General features: G+C 44.8%; 1 long non-coding RNA gene across 1 annotated transcript; it reads right to left on the minus strand.

Annotated features, from left to right (window-relative positions):
- Positions 1-1,877: 1,877 nt before the first annotated feature.
- Positions 1,878-4,666, minus strand: LOC144774054 (uncharacterized). The gene is made up of 3 exons (XR_013600090.1): positions 4,582-4,666; positions 2,936-3,064; positions 1,878-1,996 (listed from the first exon to the last, which is right to left on the minus strand). It is a non-coding gene; the product is annotated as an uncharacterized LOC144774054 (long non-coding RNA).
- Positions 4,667-9,204: the final 4,538 nt, after the last annotated feature.

Here is a 9,204-nt window from a genome sequence, read left to right on the forward strand (position 1 = left end):
AGCGCGACTATATTGGAGCAACAACTCACACTTACCTTACCAATCCTCCTCATCATTCTGCCAGAGGCGCCCAAGGATGATATAATCAATCAATCAGTCACAACAGTGTCCATGGAAGGGAGGAAAAAATGAATGACGAGATACAACTACACATTTGGCCCTGGATAATACATTAACTTTAGTATCATTCTCATATTTTTCTTTGATTCCTTTTTCCTCTTCATTTATTTTATGCTTGTGTTTGGTAATTGATTGTTCACTTAAAGTATCTCAATTTTGTTTGCTAGCTTTCAGCCCGCTACAACAGGTATTACGGTTTCTCAGAGGGCATACAGCCTAGGCAAAAGTCATATCATTCATATCATAAGAAGTACTTCCTTTGAATTGTGTAGTAGTAGTTAAGTAATTACCACTTCTTATTAATCATCCAGTTAATGAAACCTTCATCGTGCATCCATTTCGTTGTTCTTAATTGACTTTACATTTATTGTGGAATTGTGGATCAGCAATCATCGTCTTCATTGTTTTGCTTGTTGTCTCCATGCGTACTGTTTTTCTTTGTCAAACCTTTCCCCAAACCCCCGTTCCCATCCATTCATCAAACCCTAACCCTCTTACCCCGGGCTGTGTGGTTTTTTATTGAGGTGTGATGTTACTACATTAAATATACACCAACAATTGATCACACGCTTGCTGGGGCAGATGTGGTGAAACCAACACTAATAAAATCAAAAGTCAACGAGGCAGGGCGAGGATCTTCTTCTGCTTGCCCACCCAAGCTCACTCTATGTAATAGTGTACAAGGCAATTAATTTCCCAAAGTGACCCAACGAATAAATGTAAACCATTGCTGGCATTGTTTGAATTTAATTTTAGAGCATGTACGTTTACGATTTGTATTGTGTTTTAATGACTCCAACGCAACAAAAGTTATCTTCTTCTACTTTTTCAGTCCCCAACACCATTGATTTCTTTGAGTTCGTTTAGCTGTTGCAATATTGTTTGTATTTTTGGTCCGTATTATGTACTGTAATTTTCTACTTCTCTCACATTCTTTCTCAGGCAAATGACTGTCTCTTTGTTTTTGTTTTCCAATGCTAGTGCCAGTGTCTAGGACTAGGAGTCTACTTGACTACTATCACACAATCACGGCATATTCTCCGTTGTCTTGGGAAACCATGCAGCCCTTGCGGTGCCAAACGTAATCATCATCAATCACAGGTAAGAAGAGCAGTTTGCTGGGTGATCTAATGGAGGAGAGGCTGGTAGTACTAATAGGACAAATGTTACTTTGAGTGAGGGGCACAGCATCTATCTGTTTGCATGTTACACATGTGGTCAGTTAATAAAGTATTTCAATCAAACACTGGCCGCTGCCCTGCATGTAGAGTAAACCTTGTGACGTACAACAGTAACCCCACCACAAAACAACATCATATCATATCTGTGTTAGTTGAAAATAAATAACATTTATTCATGTATAAAAATATCCTCCTATCCCCACCCTAACCCTAACCATAGTCCACGTCCAAAGAATGTCCCACAAAAATAACCCCAACACCCAATTCCCACCCACCAACAAAAGTATTAAAAAAGGGGCAAATCAACAGGGTCCATTACAATTGGCGGGCTTTGAGGTGTTTGTCCACTAAAATCTTTACACGCTCCTCTAATTGGTCCTCCAGCTTGGCCACCCGGAGGAGAAGTTGTTGCCGAAATGCACGGCACCTACATTTGCATCCATGCTGTGAGGGGGCGGCAGATGTTGAATGGCGGCGATGAGCGGCTGCCTGGCCGCGGCGCCGTACTCCTGCAGGTGGAGCCTTGCTGGGGCCGGACGCATTGGAAGAGGCAGCAGCTGCTGCCGCAGCCTCTTCCTCCTCCTCAGCCTCAGCCACCAGCTTGCGGTACTCCTCCACAATGGCCTGCAGTTTCCTTTGCCGGGCCCTGGCTGCCAACTCCTTCCGTGATGGTTTTGAGGAAGGAGTAGGAGTATCTATAAAAAAAGAAACAGAATTGTAGCAAACTCTTCATAATGAATTCAACAGTACATAGTGGCATTGTAGCACTATCAAGCGCAGTCCATACAATTGGTGTCAACTTTTAGTATCTATCTAATCTGTCCTCCTGCTTCCCCTGCCTGTAGCATTTGTTGACGTTTTTTCCGACATTATACTTGCCCTAGTACTGGGTGGGCTTGAGTAAACATAAGAACAAAAGTCTTTTTTGTATCTCCTTTTATTTTTTCAAAGTAAGACTCTGCTTCCAGTGACAGTCTTCACCTATGATGAATACAAATTCATTTAGGGGGCATCCACCCATTAAAAGTAAATGTCTATCATTCTTTATTATCGGCTTAGCTGGTTTCACTTTCACCAGCAACCCAACCACCCATGCGTCCACTCCTTCCTTGCCTTGGGTTTCATTGACACAAACTCCTCTCATGATTCTTGCTATCCACTGTATCCATGTACCCATATTCTTTTGCCCAACCAGGCCTGCATTTTCTTTGACCTTACAGTTCTACCCATCCTTTAACAATCAACCCATGCATCCGATTCATATCAGCCATGTGAATGAACCTTCCAAAGTATCCTTCTATGGTAGTTAGTCTTATTATTACATCTCTGAGTCCACCCTTCCTCCTTCCACCCTAGTTCACTTCTTTCCCTTTTTGTTCAACACATGCCTCAAGGTCATCTGATCTGACTTTTAGTCTTCTCCATAAGTTTCACAGCTGAGTTGGAGTCTGATGGAAGAGGCCTTGTTAACTCAACTAAAACTGATAATGCTACAAAGGGTGCCTTCTTCAACCATTGTATATTGTCCAGTACAACTTAAAATTCATACTTTCTTAATAAGTCTCATAGCACAGTGAGGAAAAAAATGTCCCCCATCCACCTAGTAATGCAAATAAGTAATGAATATAACTTACCACCGCCCACCGCTGAACTTTCCTCCCCCACTGATGCTCCTGCAGGTGCCGCATCCTCTGTCCCCTCCTGGATGGCAATCTCTTCGCCGCTGGCCCCGTCGGCACTGGTGGTTAGTATTGATTGTGCACCTATGAAATCAAGTACACCTTTTTAGATGCCTGCACACCTCCCCCTATTTTACTAGTTGTACTTTTTTAACCAGGAAGATTGAAAAAACAGTTACGTATAACATGAATCGTTGTGACGGTGTAACTAGTCCAAATTGCGTCCTAATGTACAGCAGTCACATTAGACAGAGTTTAGTTTTCATTTATTAGATAGTCCCTAGGGTCATCTAATCTACTCCTACTCTAGTCTTTGGAAAGTTAGCCTGAGCCATATAACCATTTTTAGATCTGTGTCTACTGCTTTGCCCATGTTACCTCGCAGCTTGTTGCACAGTAAGAAAGACACCATTGAGACCACATGAGTGTCGCATACAATTGACAAACCAGTATTGTTAGTCCCTGTTGCTTATCCATAATGTAATGTTGCACTTTTTGCCATGACTGCTAAAAACTGGCATAGTTTTATTCACTGTCTAACGTGCAACATTTTTCTCATAGGCAGATGAGAAGAGAAGATTGCTTTACGAAACAAGGGATTTGCAGAGCTTTCGAAAGATGCATGTGTAACCACTTACAGTATACGTTCAACGGTGAGAGGTCTCCCACAAATCACACATTTCTCTATCGTGCACTAGATGTACAAAATGTACAGTATTTAATCTTCTTCATTTTGCATGGTGGAGCAGGATGTTTTTCATGGAAATACTTACAAGTTACAACAATACAAAGCTTGTTATTAAAAAAAATAAAGTTTTTGAACTTACACGTAGACTCTGTGGTATATTATTTTCAGTGTCTGGGGTGTTGTGGAGTGAAACGAGTGAGTGAGCGAAAGGGTCTTCTTCTTCTTCTGTTCTGGGTTGTGTAATAAAATCATTGGGTATATCTAACTATCTTCGTGTGGGGGTCGGGAGTGGGACAAATGACTATGACCAAGACACTTAGGTAGATAGACTAGACGGTCATTGGATTATGGGTTCTTCTGACTGAGTTCTGTAACCAGGGGGTAAGGTCCAACCTCCCTATCACCAACATCAACAACATCCTAATTTCTTGTGCATAGTTCTGTATGTGTATGTGCAGAGAATAATAACCACAACAGTAGTAGAAGTATACTAACTGAACAAAAATTAGTAGGCAAACATCTGGTTGTGCATTTTTGTTGGTGGGAATTGACAAAGACTGGAGATTACAGAGGACAACGCAAAAGACAGGAGTGGACCCAGTGCCTACAGCTATTCTATCACAGCTTTATTCAAAAGAATACCTTAACTAAAGAGTGGCCCACAGGGCAAGCTTAGCTACACACAGTCTAATAGTAGTAGCACAGAGAGTCTTGGGGCAGAGGCAGTTTGAAGGAACTGAAAGTCAGGGATGGCATTGGATAGTTAGTGACCCAAAATTTGGAAAACAAATTTAAGACCAAAGAAGGTTTTGCTAACATTGAATTAGGAAGGAGGATTAATCGGTTGGAAAAAATAAAGTGCGTTAAAAAGTTAGGGAAATATAATTGTTGATATAAGCACTGTAGGACTTACTGGGGCCAGCAGCAGGATCCGCGGTAGAGGAGCGCTCCTCTTGTGGTTGTCCCGCCAACTCGGACCCCGTCTTCTTGCCCTTGGGTGGTGATGATCATGTAAGAAATAATAAAGAAAGAGAAACATTAAGTGCTGTGAAACAAAGACCTCATTCAAAAATCATCTCAAACATTTTAGGGAACAACAATTCCAATAAAATTGACTTCAAAGTATAAATGACTACTGGCTTGCAAGATCCACAGACCGTCTACTTATAGAACACTAATCAAATGTGCCATAAACATTCTGATTGCAGAATATACTAAGGAAGCCAGTACCACCTGACCTACAACACCTATTCAAGAATCCAGACGGGCCAATTGTTCAGTAAGTCGGAATTGCAATTTTATTTTTGCCCGCAAACATGCATAGATGATGAGATGGAGGACACATGCATAAATTTGTACATACACGTAATTGTTGGTTGCTTGCATCAGAACTGCTACTGACTCACCTGACCATGCTATTGCTGTGCTGCTAAGCCTACCACTCAGTAAACAAACTCAAACCGGTTTCAATGGAGGGGTGGGGTAAATAAGAACTAACTAAGCATTCAGTGACAGAAGAGGCGTCATGCAGACCGTTAAAAAAATATGAACTAATACTATCCATCCACCACTATTTCACTAAAAGACAATGTAAGGACTAGACTCTAGCAATAGCATCAACTAACTTCAGTCCTCTAAAAACTCTAGCATCAATAATCAGCAGCCCAAGCCAGCGCTAAGTTGCAAACCAGTAAGAGAAGTGGCGAGCAGCACCTGTGTCATACAATAACAGAAGAATTTGAGACGGAATTCATCGGCAATGTAACTAAGCACACCAGTAACCGTGTTACTTATTCGTCCAAGAATTATACACAATACTTATACTACTATAATATATATTAAATTATTAATATTACTAGCTACTCACCAAGCCCCACGACTTCAACACCTAGCAGGTCCAACAGGTCCTGCTCCCTGTCCAGAATGTCTGCCCACCGGTGGGCCAGCTGCTGGTGGGTGCGCCGGATTTGCGAGCGACGGTACACTGCCCGGCGCACCTTCGCCCACCGGCGGTGACGCTCCTCTGGGAGGTAACCGGACCCTGGCCTGCCGCCTGCTGCCAAGGTCAAGGGTAGGTGGCGCTGCATGAAAAAAACCAGGGTGGCCACCTCCGCCTCCCCGAAAAGATTCCGGGCCTGCACCCCTGCAGGTCGCATTCTGCCGCAAGGCAGCCGGCTCTTCTTGGGCGCAGGCGCCTTGCCCTTCGAGCCGGTTCTGCTGCTCCCCTTTACCATGGTTCTGGGGTGGAGGTGGAAAAGAAAAGTTAGAACAAAAGGAAAAAAAGTTAGGGGGAAGAAGTAGGAGCTTAAATGAAGAAGTAAAATAAAACAGTAGAAAAGCTAAAAAGAAAGGTGGAAAAGTAGAAATAAAATGCAAAATATAAACTTAGGGACAGAGAGAAATAAATGAGAAGTATAAAAAGTAAGAAAAACTGTGAAAATAGGTAAAAGATTGAACAGATATAAGGTGGATAGAAAACTAGGCCCAGAACCATAGCATACAGTGTGAAAAACAAGATGGCCGCGCCCATCGCGACCACGTGGGTAAGTTCGCGCGAGATTTCACGCGAACACGCACTTTCTCAGTGTGAACAAGTAGTTGTGTTCCCGAACAAGACGTTGCCAGCGCGAACGCGTTATTCGCGACCCGGAAGAGGAAATAGGGGGCGCGGGCGGGCGGGACAATTGAAAAAACAAGATGGCCGCGCCCATAGCCCAACCACATGGGTAAGGTCGCACGCTACAATCCCCCGAACACGCAGACAGCGCCCCGACCACGCCCTACGCGCTCCCGAGCAAGAAAAACGGCTCGCGAACGGGACCAGCAAGCTACTACGCATGCTCGCGAAGCTCGCGTAGTGCGAGAACGTCTTCGCTTCGCGTAGCGCGACTACGCGTACTACGCCCAGGGTTACCTAAAGGGCACAGCCACAACGCAACCCTGGTCTCACCTACCAGATGCCGCCACCGAGCCGCTGCTCGCACTGCGACCTGTGGGCACTGCACTCAGCATCGCCTCGCTTCACAACACCACCTTGGTATCCCCAAAGATGACGCTCTATGCCAAAATCGATGCCGCTGCTTGCACCGTGGTTCGAGGGCAGCGCTTGTAAAGTTACACGACGTACCACCCTCATCCCGCACCACAGCCTTGGCCTGCCGACGCCAGTGCCATCTACTCCAGCTCATCAGCCAACAGCACTTCAGCAAGGACGACTACGATGCCTGCACCGTGACCTGCCAGCACCGCGACGAGCACTACATCACTTTGCACCGCAACCCTGGTCTCACTGACAACACCATCTGACGCCGCCACCGAGCCGCTGTTCCACCGTGACCTAAGGGCATCAAACGCCGCACCGCTGCACTTCAAACCACAGCACCCGACTCCTGCCGAAGCCAGCGCACCTGAATTCAACCGCGAGGAGTTGGATCAGCAACGTATGTGACATCAAGGGCCCCACAACTCCTGCACTGACCTCCGGAACTGACGCCTGTGTTCGCTGTGCTTTCGGTAGGTGCTTTCGAGAGGTCGCGACACCCTGCATTTATAAAGGTACTGTTTTGCGGGTCTTCCTGACACCGTAGCTGGCCCGCGATGCCGCGGCCAGCCAGAACTGTTTGGATTTGTTTGTTCACAATGCTGTGATAGCCCAGAGGGAGCTATCGACTTCAAGGAACTGTTTTTCAAGGTTATTTTGATAACTGAATATTTCTAAAAACTGTATTGTAGATTTTTATTGTTTTTGGTCTTGTCTTAAGTATATAAAATATTAGATATTTTTCTAAACTGGTGTGGTGTCCTTTTGTAGTGCTCACACTGTATTACTGTTGGTTATGTGCAAATGCTTTACACACTGCCTCTAATATAAGCTTGACTGCTTGTGCCAAGCTACAAAGGGGGTGAGCAGGGGTTATTTTAGGAGTATAACTCCCTTATCCTGACTAAGAAGAAGGGTCCCAACTTGGACAAAGGTGCAAGGCCTTGCCAACTAGAGACCCCTAACACCCGACTACCGAACTTCCAAGACAGGCACACAGAAGGCTAAAACTCCTAGGCAAGCAAATAGAAGGCGGGCGTGTGCACATCTACCAAGACCATGCCACTGCAGTGCAAAGGCAGCAGGAGTCCTTCCACAAGGTTAAACTGCAATTGAAACTGAAATATGCACTCAGCGATGCGGCGAGCGTAAGGTAAGTGGTTTCATTGATTTTTTATTTAAATTTACCTAGCCCGTCGTCTGTCGACTTCCCCCTAACCCTGCCCCGCCTCCCCACTCTTACCGGCACCTGCCACCACTGCATTTAGGAAAAGCATAAATTGGATTGGTATCCACTCCTCCTTTGCATTGTGCTATTGATGTGGGAAGGAGCGACATAATGCGTTATTGGGGAGGACAACAACCCCGACATTTTTGGAATGGGTCTCCAACCTACACTGATGCATGAAGAAGTGGTCTGTCAGGCCAGAGGCTATCCCTGCAGGTTCCATATAGATTGAAGGGGCCCAGTCGTTATGATTCGTAGGGAGATGGCGGCTGAGACTGACCTGTTGATTTGAGCTCCAAGATTTTCTTGTACTAAGAGTTTTGTGTGAGGATCGCATATATATAATTGTAATAGTAAAAGTAACTGTGGTAAAGAGAAGGATGTGGTTTAAAGAATGGTCAAGTAATTGTTTGCCTATTGCAACAGTGTTATCTTTGTATGTTGTTTTAAATCTAATAAACAAAATAAAAAACATTGTTTTTACTGTGGAAAGTATATTAGCACCCATTGGCAAGCACAGACTTACACGCTAACAACTCAGCTGTGCTAACTTATGAGTTGGACTACTAAAGTTGGTATTTTAAGGCATCATAAGAATCCTTACATGAAAACCGACTTGATGCCCAAGTTATCCATCTGATTTAATGTAACATTTCAGTAATAGGAAAATTTACAAAGTTGCTACTCTGTTGCCCAAGTTATCCATTGGCCAGTCATAGATACTGGCCATAACACAGCCTCTGCCCTTTGGGGGAGAAGTGTGATTGACTCCCAAGAAACGACACAATAGAAGCCTATTGTTGGAACAGTGTTACCTCTCCCTGGCAGGAAGCCACACAGGGTGTGGGTCCAATAGGTGAGCTTCAAAGGGGAAGCCCACTTTGAATGACAATTGGTTGACACACACAAGAGGGGCTTCTCTTTTGTTCTGGTAGACAGGTTGGCGTTGGGGACAGAGAGGGGGGAACAGTTACAAAACTGGGGATGTGTAGCCTCAGGTAGCCACATCTCTAAGGTGAGCTACCAAGCTCCCCACACCAAGAGAGGGGTTCTGCCATCTTGAGAGTGGGCAGAACATTGCATTCTTTAATAGCTAGATGCCATTTATTGCAGGCAGTCGTCAACAGGCAGGAGTGGGCCTGGTATCCCATTGGCTAGTATGCACTGCATCCCGCGACGGCAAGGTGTGGGCATACAATTAGCACGCATTGCACCCAGACCTCAGATCACAACTGTACTGGGGAAAGGTCCAAAGAGAGAATGCCCTG

This window comes from Lissotriton helveticus, chromosome 1_1 (assembly GCF_964261635.1).
Source record: "Lissotriton helveticus chromosome 1_1, aLisHel1.1, whole genome shotgun sequence".
Lineage (NCBI taxonomy): Eukaryota > Metazoa > Chordata > Amphibia > Caudata > Salamandridae > Lissotriton > Lissotriton helveticus.